The following is a 19,721-nucleotide window of genomic DNA, read 5'->3' as shown; positions in this document are numbered from 1 at the left end:
GACTCCTGGCAGTAGTCTGGAAATTGTTACATATTTATAAGAAAACCCAGCGGGGATATGAAACATTAGCACTGAAACTGAAAAAATATTGGATTAAAATTAAATTGTTACTCCCCATTGTCCTCCTTCAGTTGTAATTGTTCAGCATCTCCAGTGCAAACATACAAATTAAGAGCAGGGGGAGCCTGCCCCACTATTCAATAAGATAATGGCTGATCTGATTGTACCTTCAACTCCACATTCCTTTTTTAATATAAATTTAGAGTACCCAATTATTTTTTTTCCCAATTAAGGGGCAATTTAGCGTGGCCAATCCACTTAACCTACACATCTTTGGGTTGTGGGGGTGAAACCCACGCAGACATGGGGAGGATGTGCAAACTCCACACAGACAGTCACCCAAGGTTGGTAATGAACCCCCATCCCTGGCGCTGTGAGGCAGCAGTGCTAACCTCTGTGCCACAGTACTGACCATTCCACCTCCTGTACTAATGCCTCCAGAACCACATTGGAAAGCCCAGGTTTCTGATCTCTGGGGCCCCCGATGCAACCCCCTAACCCCCCCCCCCCACAAAGCCCCAATTCAGAATGAGGGGATCCCCAGGCCTCCCCAACACCCGCACAGGGCGCCCCCGGCCCAATTATCACCATGTGAAAAATACCAGCTCAGCAGTGCCAACCTGGTACCCTAGCAGTGCCAGCTGGCAGTGCCAGGCTGCCACCCAAGTGACACTGCCAGGGTGCCCAGGTGGCACTGCCAGGGTGCCCATCTGGCATCAGCAGCACCTGGAGGCCTCCAATCCCCTGAGAGACCCCCATGAATGCAGTTCCGTCTTGTCCCCGTTCGTGGAGACCTGGGGCGAAATTTTCCATTATCGGCGGAAAGTCCGCCGATTGGCGCAATAAACGGCGCAATCCGACTTGCGTCACGTCGGAAAAATGGGTCGAACGTCTCCGGCCCGAAATGGGCTAGCAGCGACGTAACGGGATCCGCGCTTGTGCACGTGGTTCACGCCGTGCAGTGTCATACGCGCCGCACGGTGTGACGGCTCATAAGGCTCCCCCCCACCCGACCGGAACACCCGACCGGAACACCCGACTGGATGGCTGGCCGCCGCTCAGCCCCGAGGTTCGAGTCACGGGATGTGAAGGCGCTCCTGGACGCGGTGGAGCAGAGGAGGGACGCCCTGTATCCCGGGCACGGCCGCAGAGCTGCCCCACGCCACAGCCGGCGTCTGTGGAGGGAAGTGGCAGAGGCCGTCACCGCTGCGGCCCTGACACCACGGACAGGCACCCAGTGCCACAAGAAGGTGAACGACCTCGTCAGAGCAGACAGGGTGAGCCTCCCCCATATCCCCCCTCCCCCATATCCCCCCTCCCCCATATCCCCCCTCCCCCATATCCCCCTCCCCCATATCCCCCTCCCCCATATCCCCCCTCCCCCATATCCCCCTCCCCCATATCCCCCATATCCTCCTCCCCCATATCCCCCCTCCCCCATATACCCCCTCCCCCATAACCCCCCTCCCCATATCCCTCCTCCACATAACCCCCCTATATCCCCCATATCCCCCATCCCCCATATCCCCCCTCCCCATATCCCCCTCCCCCATATCCCCCATATCCCCCTCTCCCCATATCCCCCCTCCCCCATATACCCCCTCCCCATATCCCCCCCATATCCCCCCTCCCCATATCCCCCCCTCCCCCATATCCCCCATATCCCCCCTCCCCATATCCCCCCTCCCCCATATACCCCCTCCCCATATCCCCCCATATCCCCCCTCCCCATATCCCCCCTCCCCCATATCCCCCTCCCCCATATCCCCCTCCCCATATCCCACATATCCCCCCTCCCCCATATCCCCCTCCCCATATCCACCATATCCCCCCTCCCGCATATCCCCCATATCCCCCTCCCCCATATCCCCCCTCCCCCATATCCCCCCTCCCCCATATCCCCCCTCCCCCATATCCCCCATATCCCCCCTCCCCATATCCCCCCTCCCCCATATACCCCCTCCCCATATCCCCCCCATATCCCCCCTCCCCCATATCCCCCATATCCCCCTCCCCCATATCCCCCTCCCCATATCCCACATATCCCCCCTCCCCATATCCCCCCTCCCCATATCCACCATATCCCCCCTCCCCCATATCTCCCCCATATCCCCCTCCCCCATATCCCCCCTCCCCCATATCCCCCATATCCCCCCTCCCCATATCCCCCCTCCCCCATATCCCCACTCCCCCATATCCCCCCTCCCCCATATCCCCCATATCCCCCCCTCCCATATCCCCCATATCCCCCCTCCCCCTTATCCCCCCTCCCCATATCCCCCTCCCCCATATCCCCCCTCCCCCATATCCCCCATATCCCCCTCCCCCATATCCCCCCTCCCCCATGTCCCCCCTCCCCCATATCCCCCCTCCCCATATCCCCCATATCCCCCCTCCCCCATATCCCCCATATCCCCAAGTGAATCCAGCCCTAACCTTAACCTCTGCAATGCACACGCAACCGATGGCGTGCATTCATATACCTGCCTAACAGTGTTGCCTTTTACCCCTGCCACCCCCCCCCCCCCGCACAGGAGAAGCGCGCACACAACAATAGGGAGCATGTGAGGACTGGACGAGGCCCCGCTGATGAGAGGCCACTAACCAAACACGAGGAAAGGGCCCTGGAACTGGCTGGCGGACCTGACGACCGGGAAGTTGCTGATGCAGAGGTCGGGGGCGTACTAGCAAGTGAGCCACCGACAGCCCGTCCCCAACCCCCCTCCCCTATATCCCCCTCCCCCATATCACCTGATCACTGCCTGATGTCTAACCATGCATGCTTCATTGTGTATCGCAGGACCAAACGTCCAGGCACCCATCCCCGCAGATGCAGCCCGCCCGCAGGATGCCCCTCGGAGACCACGGGAGACGGAGAGACCCGAACCCTCCAGCATGCGACGCCCGCAGGATGCCCCTCGGAGGCCACGGGAGACAGAGAGACCCGGACTCTCCAGCATGCGACGCCCGCAGGATGCCCCTCGGAGGCCACGGGAGACAGAAAGACCCGGACCCTCCAGCATGCGACGCCCGCAGGATGCCCCTCGGAGACCACGGGAGACGGAGAGACCCGAACCCTCCAGCATGCGACGCCCGCAGGATGCCCCTCGGAGGCCACGGGAGACAGAGAGACCCGGACTCTCCAGCATGCGACGCCCGCAGGATGCCCCTCGGAGGCCACGGGAGACAGAAAGACCCGGACCCTCCAGCATGCGACGCCCGCAGGATGCCCCTCGGAGGCCACGGGAGACAGAGAGACGCGGACCCTCCAGCATGCGACGCCCGCAGGATGCCCCTCACACACCACGGGAGACGGAGAGACCCGGACCCTCCAGCATGCGACGCCCGCAGGATGCCCCTCGCACACCACGGGAGACGGAGAGACCTGGAGCAACAGGGAGACGACACCCCCGTCACGTGCGGGAGCGACCACCCAGCGACGAGGGGGGCAGCCACAGGCCCCCGTCACATCCGAGCCAGGACACCACTACCCAGGACACCACTACCCAGGACACCACTACCCAGGACACCACTACCCAGGACACCACTACCCGGGACAGCACTGCCCAGGACACCCCTACCCCGGACAGCACTACCCAGGAAGACGAAATACCGGACAGTGACTCAGAGTGGATGGGTGGAGACGAACCCCCACCCCCAAAGTGCCATGGACTCAGAGTGGGACGAAGAGCACGACACAACGCCACTGCTGTCACCAACACCCTCCACCATCGCAGAAACACTCATCTCGGTTGGGCACTTTAGTGATGAGGCGTCTGGTACACTTACTATGGTACACTTACTACACACTAAGCTATGAGGAGCGATTGAATAAACTCGGTTTGTTCTCACTGGAACGAAGGAGGTTGAGGGGCGACCTGATAGAGGTATACAAAATTATGAGGGGCATAGACAGAGTGGATAGTCAGAGGCTTTTCCCCAGGGTAGAGGGGTCAATTACTAGGGGGCATAGGTTTAAGGTGAGAGGGGCAAGGTTTAGAGTAGATGTACGAGGCAAGTTTTTTACGCAGAGGGTAGTGGGTGCCTGGAACTCGCTACCGGAGGAGGTAGTGGAAGCAGGGACGATAGGGACATTTAAGGGGCATCTTGACAAATATATGAATAGGATGGGAATAGAAGGATTCGGACCCAGGAAGTGTAGAAGATTGTAGGTGAGTCGGGCAGTATGGTCGGCACGGGCTTGGAGGGCCGAAGGGCCTGTTCCTGTGCTGTACATTTCTTTGTTCTTTGTTGTTCTTTGGTGCGCACAACACAGCCGTCCCGGTACAGCAGGTGGAGGTAGGAGCAGCAGAGGGGCCGGGTGGTCGGAGTGCAGCCCAGCCCAAGCGAACATCTGCCGCCCAGATGGATCCCGGGTTCCTGGAGTTACCACACCCACACATAGATCCGATGCAACCACCGACCCGGAGACGAGCGAAGAGGGTGACGGGCGGCTTGCGGCGGCTGCAGTCCAGGAGCTGGGAGTGGTGCCGATCATGCGTGCCACCCAGGCTGACACCGCACGGGTGGCATCCGCGGTGGAGGCAATGGGTGCGACGGTGTCAGACATGGGGAACGGCTTGCGAGGCCTGGGGCTTTCCGTGCAGGCGGCGTCTGTGGCACAGGACATGGCTGCCCTCTCACAGGAGGCCATGAGCCAGTGCCAGCGCCAGATGGCAGAGGCGCTCAACGCCATAGCCCAGTCTCTGCAGGCCATGGCCCAGTCTCAGCAGACCATGGCCCAGTCTCTGCAGGCCATTGCTGAGGGCATCGGCGCCAGTGGCCATGTGCGAGCCGGCGTCGCACTGTCACAGACAGGGTTTGCCAACACCCTGGGCTCCATGGCTGCAAACCTGCAGACCCCTGTCGATACTAGGACGGGCCTCCAGGACTGGCAGCGCCAGATGTCGGGGGGGGGGGGGCGTCGGATGGCCAGTCCGTTCGCATCCCCCACCCATGTAGAGGCCTGGGGGCCATCGGGCACCCCGAGGGAAGAGGAGGTGGTGTGGTCCGTCCCGGCTCCCCCTGTAGGGGAGGTCCCGGAACACCGCGACACCTCGGACTCCCCCCCTTCCGTCCCAGGTGCATCGGGTGGGCAACGGGCAGGACAGGCTGGCAGCTCGCCATCCCAGTCGCCCGGGCCGCAGCCTGGCCCATCTAGGCCAGGACGCCCCAGGAAACGGCCGCCAAAGGGATCCAGTGTCAGAGGGCAGGAATCACAGGAGTCCACCTCCAGTTCTGCTGTACCATCTGGGGAACCACGTAGACGTAGTCAAAGGGCCCGTAAGGCCAAACAATTAGACACTGAGTAAGTTGGCACGGGTGCAGGGCACAGATGAGTTTTAGGGGCTAGGGCACGTGCATGAACTCGTTTGGTTATCAAAGTCAATGTTACACCTACAGAAGCTGCCTTTGTGCTCTGTCCAAAGCGTGTGGGGGTGTCATGTACGTTGAGCGCAAGTGTGTGTGTGAGGGGTGGTCTTACCTCAGCCCCAGGTGAGTCTGCCCCCTTCCCCCTGGGCCGCCATCAACATCCCCCGGGCAGAGGACGGGACCGTGCGCTGCAGTGTCACAGCCGCATGCAGGGATGGTCCGGGTGGATGGTGGTACTGTGGCCATGGGTCAGACATAGTCCAACGATGTGGAGCCAGGAGCTCATCGCAGGGCGGGTTGTCATCATCCTCCATGGCCTGCGATAGACACGCGTCCACCCGCAACTGTGTGAGCCCGGCCCGTTGTGCCGCAGGTGGATCGGCAATGGGGGGGGGGGGGGTGGTGTGCATGCGGGTGGGTTGGGTGGGGTTGGGGAGGGGGGTGAGGGTGCTGGGTGGGTGGGTGGGTGGGGGGTGTGGGTGGTCGGCTGTTGCCATGGTGTGCGGTCTGTGGCCATACTACCCGATTCCCACGCCCATCTATTCAGTGAAGCGGGCGGCTAACAGTCTGTCCCGTGCCCGCTGGGCCAGCCGGTAATGGTGGACAGCCACCCGCCTGTGTCTACCCCGTCTGCCCTGACCATTACCCCCAATCCCTTCATCTGGGGAGGACTGGGCCTCTTCCTGCTGCTCCTCCACTCCGCCCTCCTCTGCCTGCGGCACATCGCCCCTCTGCTGGGCTATGTTGTGCAGGACGCAGCACACCACAATGATGCGGCCGACCCTATCTGACCGATACTGGAGGGCGCCCCCAGAGAGGTCCAGGCACCTGAAATGCATCTTCAGCATGCCAAAGCACTTCTCTATCACTCCCCTTGTCGCTACATGGGCATCATTGTAGTGGTTCTCCGCCTCATTGCGTGGCCTCCGTATAGGCGTCATCAGCCATGATCGCAATCGGTAGCCTCTGTCGCCCAGCAACCAGCCCCTCAGCCGGGGATGGCGTCCCTCGTACATGCCGGGGATGGATGACCGCGACAACACGTATGAGCCGTGTACACTGCCTGGGTAACGGGCGCAGACGTGCAGGATCATCATGCGGTGGTCGCAGAATACCTGTATGTTCATCGAATAGGTCCCCTTCCTATTGGTGAACACGGCCCTGTTATCTGCAGGTGGCCGCACGGCGACGTGCATCCCATCAATCGCGCCCTGGACCATGGGGAACCCGGCCACGGCAGAGAAGCCCACGGCCCGGGCATCTTGGCTGGCCCGGTCCACAGGGAAGCGGATGTAGCGGTGCGCCATGGCATATAGGGCATCTGTCACTGCCCGGATGCACCGATGCACCGATGTCTGCGATATGCCGGACAGGTCCCCACTCGGTGCCTGGAATGACCCCGTTGCATAAAGGTTCAGGGCCACCGTAACCTTGACGGACACGGGGAGAGGGTGTCCCCCGCCAGTGCCACGCGGTGACAGGTGTGCCAGCAGGTGGCAGATGTGTGCCACGGTTTCCCGGCTCATCCGGAGTCTCCTCCTGCATTCCCGGTCCGTGAGGTCCTGGTATGACTGCCGGGTCCGGTACACACGGGGCGCCCTCGGGTGCCTCCGTTGCCATGGGGCCGCGACGTCCTCCTCCCCCTCCTCGTCCTGTCGGTCAGGTGTCCCTCCAGCCTGGGCGGCTGCCGCCTGTCCCTCTGCGGCAGCCTGTGCCGCCTCTCTGGCACGCTCCTCCTCCTCCTCCTCATCCAGGGCAACATAGACATTAGCGGCTGCCGCCACGGCGGCCAACATCGCTGGATGATCGGAAAACATGACGGCCTGGTGGGGGGGGAGGGGAACGACGACATGTCATCATTGCCCATATCCCCTCCTCCCCCCAGCCAGGTGGCATGGACCGCATGGGTCCAACTGTTGGAGGCTGGCACCTGGCCAGGTGGACCAACTGACTTGCCCTCGCATCCCCCTCCCCGGCACGGACCCCCCCCCAACCTCCTCCCCGGCACGGACCCCTCATCCCCCTCCACGGCACGGACCCCCCCCAACCTCCTCCCCGGCACGGACCCCCCCCCCAACCTCCTCCCCGGCACGGACCCCAACCTCCTCCCCAGCACGGACCCCCCTCCAACCTCCTCCCGGCACGGACCCCCCCCCCCCCAACCTCCTCCCCGTCATGGACCCCCCATCCCCCTCCCCGGCACGGACCCCCCCCAACCTCCTCCCCGGCACGGACCCCCCCCCCCGACCTCCTCCCCGGCACGGACCCCAACCTCCTCCCCGGCACGGACCCCCCCAACCCCCTCCCCGGCATGGACCCCCCCCCCCAACCTCCTCGCCGGCACGGACCTCAACCTCCTCCCCGGCATGGACCCCCCCCCCAACCTCCTCCCCGGCACGGACCCCCCATCCCCCTCCCCGGCACGGATCCCCCTCCCGGTACTCCCCCGGAGCCCAGCCCACTCTAACCACCCCCCCCGCCGCACACACAACCCGAGACACACCTCTCCTCACACATTCAGACTGCGGCCACGCCATCGCCTGCCCAGAGCCAACCCCCCAGGCCGTCACTCACCTCCACGCTGGTCGGCGTGAACCTGGAGCACAGGGTCACGCCGATGAAAAGGAGCTTTGATTTACGTCGTCGTGAACGGTCATCACGTCGACGGGACTTCAGCCCATCCGGAAGGGAGAATATCGGCAGGCCGAAAATCGGCTGCCTTGCGCAGACCCATGACATTCTCCGACGGCAGCGGCGACATTAACGCCCCGCCGACTTTTCTCCCTTCGGAGACTTCGGCAACCGCCGGGGGCGGGATTCACGGCGGCCAACGGCCATTCTCCGACCCTCTGGGCGGTCGGAGAATGACGCCCCAGTACTGGATGGCGCTCGCCCGAGGTCGCCGAGATAGATCCCAATGCCTCGGGTCCTTCAGGACACTTCATATTACATTGAGACTATCTGTCTCACTCTAATATGCAGATTTGCCAAAAAGTGATCCATATCGCAACGTCTCGCGAGATCACGTTGAATCTCACGTGGCATTGCGATCCGGGTAGTTTCCCGGCTTCTATCGGCAGGCTGCCCACGGCACGCTGCTTTTCAGGTGCAGCATGGCCATTCCATCGCACCCAAAGTGAACATGTTGACCACTCTAAAACCAGGCACAGGATAACAACACATCATGAACCTCCCCACCCATGCCCATAATATTCAATATTCATTCTTAATTTATTGGGAATTCAATCATAAGTAAAAACAGCACCTAATGTAGTTTAGAAATTAAAAGCTAGTATTTAATCCAGCAGGTTGGAATGTGATCATGATCATAAAGCAAAAAGCCTCAAAGCCTTTCTTTATGGTGCTATCCTGGAGTAACAGCAAGTTATAATTATTCTGTCAACTCTCATTGCGCTGTCCTGCTTGGATCCATTTATTTTTGCAGCAAAGTTAAGAATTTAGAATGCCTCCTGTCTCCTCTGGGACATCATTGTAGTGACATGGGCCTCGGTATATCGATTGTGCCCCTCTGTCTGCAGAAATGTTATTGGAGCCTTAAACCATGACCCTGGGGTTGGCCAACCAGTCAACCATTCTGACACATGTCTTTGAGTTATCAAGACCAGCAATATAAGTTACCACCTAATGTAAATATCATGAGGTGTTTTTCCTAGGAAGCTAATATTTCACTGCAGAATAAGCTGACGAGTGCCACATGAATAGCTGAACAAGCACAAAATGAAATTGATAGGTTTATGGAACTCTGAGTTACACACGCAATCTGTCGATTTCTCTGCACCCAAGCGGGAACCGTGCCAGTCTCTGGAATTGCATCATGCTCTCTCTTCATTTTTCCATTTCCTTCTGGAATGATATGAATTCATGACCCGCCGGAAGAGAACATTGGTGGCTTCTTTAGGCAGTGGCGAGCTGCTGGCTAACTGATGTCACTAACATCACCAGATGCTGCTCACAAATATCCAGTTGCAAAATTGATTCAAGTGGTGACGAGACAATGTGATTTGCTTGGTGAAAGTGAATTGCTGCTCTCTAACCAGCTGCGACTGTTATATTTCTCCCATAGCCTTCAGGAGAAGTTCAGACTGCTTAGTCTGTCAGTGGATATCTGTTTTATAGACTCTTTTGTGATGTCTTACACCTGAGCCGCTATAATCTTCCATCTCCTTATCTGTCTCCAGACCCCCTAAAAATAGGAATTGAAGCATTCCCATTCGGAAAACCATGGGCTGGATTCTCTATTTCTGAGACTAAGTGTTGACGCAGCGCAGGATTCGTGGAGTTCCATTGCAGCAAAACTGTTGCCGCACCTGGACCGATTCAGCTACTGTTAAGGGGCTAGCACCGGAACGTGGAACAGAATCAATTCCAATGAGAAACGGTGGTGAACTCGCTGGCTTCGCGATTGACACTCAGGAAGCTAACAAGTTGCAGCCGCACATACACACTCACCACCCAGCCAACAAGGTGGCAGCATCCCATTTCACGGACTCCGAGCTGGAGACCTTCCTGGACGCAGTGGAGGAGGTGCGGTTGATCCTGTACCCCGGCCCAGGAAGGAAGCTGCCAGCCGCCGCCATTTATCATGCCTGGGTGCAGGTGGCAGAGGTGGTGAGCGCCATCAGCACACTGTCTGGACTGGCCAGCAGCACCGGAAAAACCTCAAAACCTCCTCAGGGAGGCCAGGGTGATTGGCAGCACTGTGTCCTTGCCACTTACCCCACCCCACACACCCATAACAATATCTCCCGCCCCCCACAACCTGGAAGGCGGCCGGACCTCCAGCCTGCACCACATGCCGGTACCCATACAGCTGCCATGGCTGCTGCCCTGGCCATACCGCTGGGCTGCATGCGGCAGACTGACTCACACTGTTGTTTTCCGTTTGCACCCCCCCCCCCCCCCCCCCGCAGCCAACTCCCCAGAAGAAGACTGCCCATAACCACTGGGAGCGGGAGAAGACAAGAGGGACCTGCGGCTCCTCACCACAGTGGAGGAGAGGGCCCTGGACGTGGTCGGCGACCCGGAGGAAAGGGAGGTCGATAGGGTGGAGTTGGGCCATGGGCGAGGAAATGAGACCCCGCTTCATTGCAGTTCCCTATGACACGTGTGTCAACATTCCCCCCCACCCCCGCAAATCATCACCCTCACCCCCTCACCCTCACCCCCACACCACCCTCACCCTTACTCCCATCCTCATCCCCGCACCCCAACCACCCCCATTCCCACCCTTGTCCATGGTCTAATCATGCATCTTGTCTTGTGTCTTGCAGTACCTGCTTGAGATGGGACGGGTCCATCCAGCCAGTGCCACAGCCGGAGCTCCCCCCATCCAGCCAGTGCCACAGCCGGAGCCCCGCCCATTCAGCCAGTGCCACAGCCGGAGCCCCTCCCATTCAGCCAGTGCCACAGGCGGATCTCCCCCCCATCCAGCCAGTGTCACAGCCGGAGCCCCTCCCATCCAGCCAGTGCCACAGGCGGATCTCCCCCCCATTCAGCCAGTGCCACAGTCGGAGCTCCCCCCATCCAGCCAGTGCCACAGCCGGAGTCCCCCCCCCCCAGCCAGCCAGTGCCACAGCCGGAGTCCCCCCCCCCCAGCCAGCCAGTGCCACAGCCGGAGCCCCTCCCATCCAGCCAGTGCCACAGCCGGAGTCCCCCCCCCCCAGCCAGCCAGTGCCACAGCCGGAGCCCCTCCCATTCAGCCAGTGCCACAGTCGGAGCTCCCCCCATCCAGCCAGTGTCACAGCCGGAGCCCCTCCCATCCAGCCAGTGTCACAGCCGGAGCCCCTCCCATCCAGCCAGTGCCACAGGCGGATCTCCCCCCCATCCAGCCAGTGCCACAGCCGGAGCCCCTTCCATTCAGCCAGTGCCACAGCCGGAGTCCCCCCACCCCCCCACCCCCCCAGCCAGCCAGTGCCACAGCCGGAGTCCCCCCCCCCCCCCCCCCAGCCAGCCAGTGCCACAGCCGGAGCCCCTCCCATTCAGCCAGTGCCACAGTCGGAGCTCCCCCCATCCAGCCAGTGTCACAGCCGGAGCCCCTCCCATCCAGCCAGTGCCACAGGCGGATCTCCCCCCCCATCCAGCCAGTGGCACAGCCGGAGCCCCCCCCCCATCCAGCCAGTGCCACAGCCGGAGCCCCCCCCCATCCAGCCAGTGCCACAGCCGGAGCCCCCCCCCCATCCAGCCAGTGCCACAGGCGGAGCCCCCCTCCCATCCAGCCAGTGCCACAGCCGGAGCCCCCCTCCCATCCAGCCAGTGCCACAGCCGGAGCCCCCCTCCCATCCAGCCAGTGCCACAGCCGGAGCCCCCCCGCCCTCCCCCCGCAATTAGCCGAGCACTGACGGCGGCAGCAGCTTGGACGGCAGCGTTCAACCCGAGACTCAGGACATCCCGGCGCCCGTGTCTGAGGAGGACACAGATTTCCCGTCACAGCTGTCTCCAACACCCTCCACCATCCCGGAGGCACTCACCTCGGTTGGGCACTTTAGTGAAGGGGCTCTTGAAACACTCTCTGATGCGCACCAAATAACTAATCTGATACATCAGGTGGAGGTAGGAACACCCCAGGGGGCAGATGGTCAGAGGATGGACTGACCCCAGGAACTAGCTGCCGTCCAAACGGGTTTTGGGCTTCTGAAACAAACAGTCCTATCGATTGTGGAGATGCAGTCGCAGAGCCAGGGCCTATATGAGGGGTGGGTGGTGAGCACCAGCACCTGTAGGTTCAGTTGGAGGTCCAACCGCGTGCAGGAACAGGAGGTGGTGCAACCATGCCTGCCACCCTGGCCACCACTGCATTGTCCGCGGTCGAGGCACTGGGGTCGACAGTTTAGGTTGTGGATCAGCATGTCCAAGGGCTGGGGCATTCTGTGCAGGCACTGGCAAAGGGCCAGGGCACGGTTGCCGTCTCACAACCGGCCATGTGCCAGAGCCACATCATAGCGACATCACAGCGACACTTCTGAGCGTGGCCCAGTCATAGAATCCTAGAATCTACAGTGCAGGAGAAAGCCATTTGGCCCATCGAGTCCGCACTGGCCTTTCCAATACTCCTGGAAAGTTTCTGTGTCACCCCCATCCACCCCCCTCCACCCCGGCCCAGGCAGGGCAGCCCCCTCCCTCCCATCCACCCCCCTCCACACCGGCCCAGGCAGGGCACCCCCTCCCTCTCATCCACCCCCCTCCACCCCGGCCCAGGCAGGGCACCCCCCTCCCTCCCATCCACCCCCCTCCACCCCGGCCCAGGCAGGGCACCCCCCTCCCTCTCATCCACCCCCCTCCACCCCGGCCCAGGCAGGGCACCCCCCTCCCTCCCATCCACCCCCCTCCACCCCGGCCCAGGCAGGGCACCCCCCTCCCTCCCATCCACCCCCCTCCACCCCGGCCCAGGCAGGGCACCCCCCTCCCTCTCATCCACCCCCCTCCACCCTGGCCCAGGCAGGGCAACCCCCTCCCTCCCATCCACCCCCCTCCACCCCGGCCCAGGCAGGGCACCCCCCTCCCTCCCATCCACCCCCCTCCACCCCGGCCCAGGCAGGGCACCCCCCTCCCTCTCATCCACCCCCCTCCACCCCGGCCCAGGCAGGGCACCCCCCTCCCTCTCATCCACCCCCCTCCACCCCGGCCCAGGCAGGGCCCCGCCCTCCCCCCCACCTCAGCCAGCCCGGCCCGTGTCCGGGCCGGCAGCCCACAGTTGTACCTCTCTGTGTCCTACCTCCTCTCTCTCGCTCATTAACCATGACGCCGGTTTCACGATTTTTAAAAGCTCAAGTGATCCGTGCCATCAGGAACTTGGCCCATCGGGGGCGGAGAATCGCGAATGCCCCAGAGAATTCCAGGTTGGGCGCGCGAATGATATGCAAACGGTGTTTACATTACGTACGTTCCGGACCGCATTGACGCCACTGTCAAGGTGACAGAAAATAGCAATTCTCTGCCCAATTACGTTTCCCGAATTTGGCATCAGCCAATGGAGAATCCCGCCCCATATTTCTGGGACGGGATTCTCCCGCAACTGGCCGGATGGCCCGACACCGGCGCCAAGCGTGGCGCGAACCACTCCGGCGTCGGGCCGACCGGAAGGTGCGGAATCCTCCGCACTTCCGGGGGTTAGGCCACGCCAGAGGGGTTGGCGCCACTCCAACCGCCGCTAAAGGGCCGGCGCGAGTTGGCGCATGCGCAGACCGTCCGGCGTGTTTCCTGCGCATGCGCAGGGGGGTTCTTCTCCGCGCCGGCCATGGCGGAGCCCTACAGAGACCCGCCCGCAGATCGGTGGGCCCCGATCATGGGCCGGACCACCGTGGGGGGCCCCCTTGGGGCTGAATCCCCCCGCAACCCAGGACTCACCTAGCCGGCCTGCAAGCCAGGTCCCGCCGTGATGGACCATGTCCATTTTACGCCGGCGGGACTGGCCAGGAAACGACGGCCACTCGGCCCATCGGGGCCCGGAGAATTGCTGGGGGGGGCAGTTGGCACCAGCCCCCGACCGGTGTGGCATAAACCCCGCCCCCACCCAAAAACCGGCACCGGACCATATGGCAACCGCCGTCAGAGCAGCGGGGTGGGATTTGCAGCGCCCCCCAGGGATTCTCCGATCCGGTGGGGGTCGGAGAATCCCGCACCTGATTTATACTCCATCTGCTCCATTCCCCCAAGCCCCTGTCAACATCATAAAAACCCATCATCTTTCACCTCTCTTCAGCTCTGAAGAAATGAAGCAGAATCCACAGATGCTGCCGACCTGCCGAGTTTTTCCAGCATTTTCTGTTTTGGGGCGCAATTCAGCCACCGCATTGTGCCCGGCGCGTAGCTGGGTGCAATGCGTGAATCCTGCGAGAGCCCCAAATCATGCTCCAGTGCATGCCCCAGTCACTGAGGACTGTGTCCTAGACGCAGAGCGTGGCCCGGTCACAGAGCGGCATCGCTGAGGGCATCGACACCATGGTGCAGACAATGCGGAGCCGGCAGGGCTGGCAGAGCCTGATAAAACTAGGGCCTCTGGAGCTCACTCCAGCGGCCCATGCATCCCAGGGTTGCCCCCAGGCCCCATCAGGAAGGAAGGTGCACTGGAATTCAACCCAGAGCCTCCACATAGGAAGACAAAGGTGGTCACCAGCTCTCCCGGGTCCCCCATCCTGACAGCAGTGAGTCCGGAGGTCAGCGGTCACCTGCAAGTCGGCCGGGGCCCTCTGGCCCTAGGCCCTCATGCAGGTGCCCGCCAGGAGCATCAAAGGCCACACGGCGCAGTAAGCAGAGGTTGCCACCACCTCTGACGTGCATCTGGGGACACAACTAGACAGAGGGCTAAGCAGATACAGGATCACTGAGAGGGCACTGCGCGGGGTTTGGGGGGGGGTGGGGGGGGGGGGGGTGGGGGGCACCATCGGTAGCTAGGGACAGTTAGGGTCACTATTGTTCATCATTAAAACACATTATATCCGAGTCATGTGAAGCCTCTGTCACGTTATTCCGCACTGCGGGGCAGCCTGTACCCTCCTCCCCTGGTTGCCGTCCACCGGCCCCCGCCCACTGGGCACAGTGGTCCTAAATCTGTGAGGGCAGCTGCGCAGGGACCACAATATCATCCATACTGTGATATCTGTTAGGAATTGGAGAGGGTGAGAGACGGACAGCCAGTTATGGCTTCCACCCCAGTAACCTCGGGTCCCCCAAGCCTCCCCCACCCTTACATTCCCTGCAATCTCTCAGGGTGCCATCCAATTCGGCAGTTGAGCTTCGGGATCCCGCCTGTGTGGTGAACCACTGTATTAGGGGATGTAAGGTAGGACCTGCACTACATGTTCGTAGCCCCTGCCGGCTGCATGCGGACCCCGCGCCAACGGAGGCTCAGAAGATAAACGTCCTGTACTCCAGATTGAGCTCCAGCGTGTTCCCGTTGATCCAAGACGCCTCGAATTGCGCGAAAGCAATGGCACTCCTAAAAGAACACTATGCTCAAAAGGCAAACACGCTCTTCGCCAGGCATGCACTCGCCACCCACTCGCAACTACCTGGTGAGTCCATCAAAGACTTCTGGCGGGCCCTAATTCCACTCGTCTGGGACTGTGACTGTCAGGCCGTTACGGCCGCTGAACATGCTAACCTCCTCATGCGCGATTCTTTCGTGACGGGGATTGGGACGGACCGCATCCGAGAACGTTGACTGGATGGGGCCACGCTCGAACTAGCGGAGACGAAAACCTTGGTGCTCTCCATGACGGTTGCATCCCGTAATGTACAGTCTTACCCCTCCCGCCGCGCTGCCCACCCTTCTACCCCTTCCTACCCCTCCTGGACCCCACCGACGACCTCCTCAGCTGGGGCCCTGCCTTCCCAATACTGCGCCACACGCCGATCCGCGCACCCCGGGGGTACCCGTTGCTACTTCTGTGGTCAGCAGAAGCACCCCCACCAACACTGCCCGGCCCGCACTGCCGTTTGTAAATCCTGCAGTAAGAAGGACCACTTCGCAGCTGTGTGCCAGGCCCACGCAGTCACTGCGATCGTGCCCTCTATCGCCCCCTCCCCCATGTCAAACGCACAATGGGAGCCGCCATCTTCTCCTCCCAGGGCCATGTGCGACCAATGAGCGCCGCCATCTTGTCCCCCTTCGTCCACGTGCGCCCCATGGGCGCCGCCATCTAGTCCCGACCCTGAAATGTGCGCTCCATGGGCGCCGCCATTTTGTTCCCCACAGGGTCTCTGGACATCCCGAGATCGGAACCGCACACGCTCGCCATCCGAAGCATCCGATGACTACCCGCAGCTCGCTTCGATGACGCTGGACCAATCTCGCCCGCACAACCTGGCCACCGCGTCGATGACGGTGAAAATCAACTGCCACGTGACTTCATGCCTGCTGGACTCCAGGATCACCGAAAGCTTCGTACACCCAGATACGGTAAGGCGCTGCTCCCTCGCGGTCCATCCTGCCAATCAAAGGATCTTCCTAGCCTCCGGATCCCACTCCGTCCCAATCCGAGGCTTTAGTACAGTCACCCTCACTGTCCAGGGCGTAGAATTTAGTAACTTCCGCCTCTATGTCCTTCCTAATCTCTCCGCTGCACTCTTGTTGGGCCTGGACTTCCAGTGCAATTTCCAGAGCCTCACCCTCAAATTCGGCGGGCCCCTACCTCCCCTTACCGTTTGCGGCCATCGACCCTCAAGGTCGACCCCCCCTCCCTCTTTGTCAATCTAACTGCGGATTGCAAGCCTGTCGCCACCAGGAGCAGACGGTACAGCACCCAGGACAAGACCTTCATCAGGTCCGAAGTCAGCGGCTGCTTAAGGAGGGTATTATCGAGGCCAGCAACAGCCCCTGGAGAGCCCAAGTGGTAGTGGTTAAAACTGGGGAGAAACGCAGGATGGTCGTGGACTACAGCCAGACCATCAATCGGTACGCGCAGCTCGACGCGTACCCCCTCCCACGCATATCTGATATGGTCAATCAGATTGTGCAGTACCGGGTCTTCTCAACAATTGACCTGAAATCCGCCTACCACCAGCTCCCCATCCGGAAGTCGGACGGTCCATACACTGCCTTTGAGGCGGAGGGTCGCCTCTATCACTTCCTTAGGGTCCCTTTCGGCGTCACAAACGGGGTCTCGATCTTCCAAAGGGAAATGGACCGAATGGTCGATGAGTATGGTTTGCGGGCCACCTTTCCGTACTTAGATAATGTCACCATCTGCGGCCATGACCAGCAGGACCACGATGCCAACCTCGATAAATTCCTCCGCACTGCCACTCTTCTCAACCTGACCTATAACAAAGAGAAGTGTGTGTTCAGCACGACCCGGTTAGCCATTCTCGGCTATGTAGTCCAAAACTGACTTCTCGGGCCTGACCCCGACCGCATGCGCCCCCTCATGGAGCTCCCCCTCCCCCACTGCCCCAAGGCCCTCAAACGCTGCCTGGGGTTCTTTTCCTACTACGCCCAGTGGGTCCCAAACTATGCGGACAAGGCACGGCCACTCATTCAGTCCACCCAATTCCCTCTCACGGCCGAGGCACAACACGCCTTCGCCCGCATCAGAGCAGACATCGCCAAGGCCAGGATGCACGCAGTGGACGAGTCACTGCCTTCTCAAGTAGAAAGCGACGCTTCAGACGTTGCCCTTGCCACCACTCTAAACCAGGCAGGCAGACCCGTGGCATTATTTTCCCGCACCCTTCATGCCTCTGAAATTTGACAAATGGAGGCCCAAACTATCGTTGAAGCTGTGCGGCATTGGAGGCATTACCTGGCCGGTAAGAGATTCACCCTCCTCACTGCCCAACGGTCGGTAGCCTTCATGTTCAATAACACACAGCGGGGCCAGATCAAAAATGATAAAATCTTGTGGTGGAGAATCGAGCTCTCCACCTATAATTACGAGATTTTGTATCGCCTCGGTAAACTCAACGAGCCCCCAGACGCCCTCTCCCGAGGTACATGTGCCAGCGCACAAGTAGACCAACTCCGGGCCCTACACGACAGCCTTTGTCACTCGATTAGTCAAAGCTCGCAATCTGCCCTACTCCGTCGAGGAAGTAAGGACAGTCACCAGGGACTGCTAGGTCTGTGCGGAGTGCAAGCCGCACTTCTACCGGCCGGACCGTGCGCGCCTGGTGAAGGCTTCCCATCCCTTTGAACGCCTCAGCGTGGATTTCAAAGGGCCCCTCCCCTCCACCGACCGTAACACATACATTCTCAGTGTGGTCGATGAGTACTCCAGATTCCCCTTCGCCATCCCATGTCCCGATATGACGTCTGCCATCGTCATCAAGGCCCTCAACATCATCTTCGCTCTGTTCGGTTTCCCCACCTACATCCACAGTGACAGAGGATCCTATTTCATGAGCGATAAGCTGCGTCAGTTCCTGCTCAGCAGGGGTATCGCCTCCAGCAGGACGACCAGCTACAACCCCTGGGGAAATGGGCAAGTAGAACGGGAGAATGGAACGGCTTGGAGGGCCGTCCAGCTGGCCCTACGGTCCAGGAAACTCCCAGCCTCTCGCTGGCAGGAGGTCCTCCCTGACGCTCTACACTCCATCCGGTCACTATTGTTCACCGCCACTAATACCACACCCCATGATCGTGTTTTTACCTTCCCCAGGAAGTCCACATCCGGGGTGTCGCTCACGACTTGGCTCGCAGCTCCAGGATCGGTCCTTCTCCGTAGGCACGTCCGACTCCACAAGGCGGACCCCTTGGTGGACAGGGTTCACCTGCTCCACGGCAACACACAATATGCCTACGTGGAGTTCCCCGACGACCGACAAAATACTGTCTCACTCAGGGACCTGGCACCATCAGGTTCCACCCCAACATACTCCCCCACCCATACGTACCCCCCCCCCCACCCTCCCACCGCGCCGCCAACATTGACCCCACCAGACCAACCCCTTCCCCCCCCTTCCCGCACAAGAGAACGAAGAGGATTTCTGCACGCTCCCGGAGTTCCCCGATGACTGGCCAGCATCAGCAGCACCACCACCGCCATCGGTGCCACCTCCACCACCGCCAGCACCGACTTCGCCGCCACCGTTACACCGTTCCCAATGAAGCATCAAAGCACCGGATCGGCTGAACCTTTGACGGACTCCGGACCGTCAACATGGACTTTTCTTTTTTTTCTTCCTTGTTTTCCCCATTCTTAACACTGTACATAATTGTACTATGTGTATATAGTTTCACATCACCCCCGCCGGACTCATTTTTAACAGGGGGTGAATGTGGTGAACCACTGTAGTCATCATAGAATTTACAGTGCAGAAGGAGGCCATTCGGCCTATCGGGTCCGCACCGGCTCTTGGAAAGAGCACCTCACCCAAGGTCAACACCTCCACCCCAGCCCCATAACCCAGTAACCCCACCCAACAGTAAGGGCAATTTTGGACACTAAGGGCAATTTATCGTGGCCAATCCACCTAACCTGCACATCTTTGGACTGTGGGAGGAAACCGGACCACCCGGAGGAAACCCACGCAGACACGGGGAGAACATGCAGACTCCGCACAGACAGTGACCCAAGCCGGAATCGAACCTGGGACCCTGGAGCTGTGAAGCAATTGTGCTATCCACAATGCTACCGTGCTGCCCCGTAAGGTGGACGTAAGGTGCCACGTATAGGAGATGTAAGGTAGGACCTGCACTACAGGTTCGCCGGTAGCCCCTGCTGGCTGGCTCCGCCCACTAAGATCTGTATAAATATGCATGACTTCCAGTGCCCTGCCATTTCACCAGCTGCAGCAGGAGGCCACGCATCTGATTGCACAGTTGCACCCAA

General features: G+C 60.7%; 1 protein-coding gene across 5 annotated transcripts in view; it reads right to left on the bottom strand.

Moving 5' to 3' along the window:
• The window catches only part of LOC140393096 (SPATS2-like protein), a 266,110-nt gene that overhangs the window by 213,107 nt on the left and 33,282 nt on the right, over positions 1-19,721 (bottom strand). The gene's annotated exons all lie outside the window — the stretch shown is intronic.

Source organism: Scyliorhinus torazame, chromosome 2 (assembly GCF_047496885.1).
Source record: "Scyliorhinus torazame isolate Kashiwa2021f chromosome 2, sScyTor2.1, whole genome shotgun sequence".
NCBI classification, from domain to species: domain Eukaryota; kingdom Metazoa; phylum Chordata; class Chondrichthyes; order Carcharhiniformes; family Scyliorhinidae; genus Scyliorhinus; species Scyliorhinus torazame.
The sequence above is the reverse complement of the archived record's forward strand: the minus strand, read 5'-3'. Positions and strand labels throughout refer to the sequence as shown.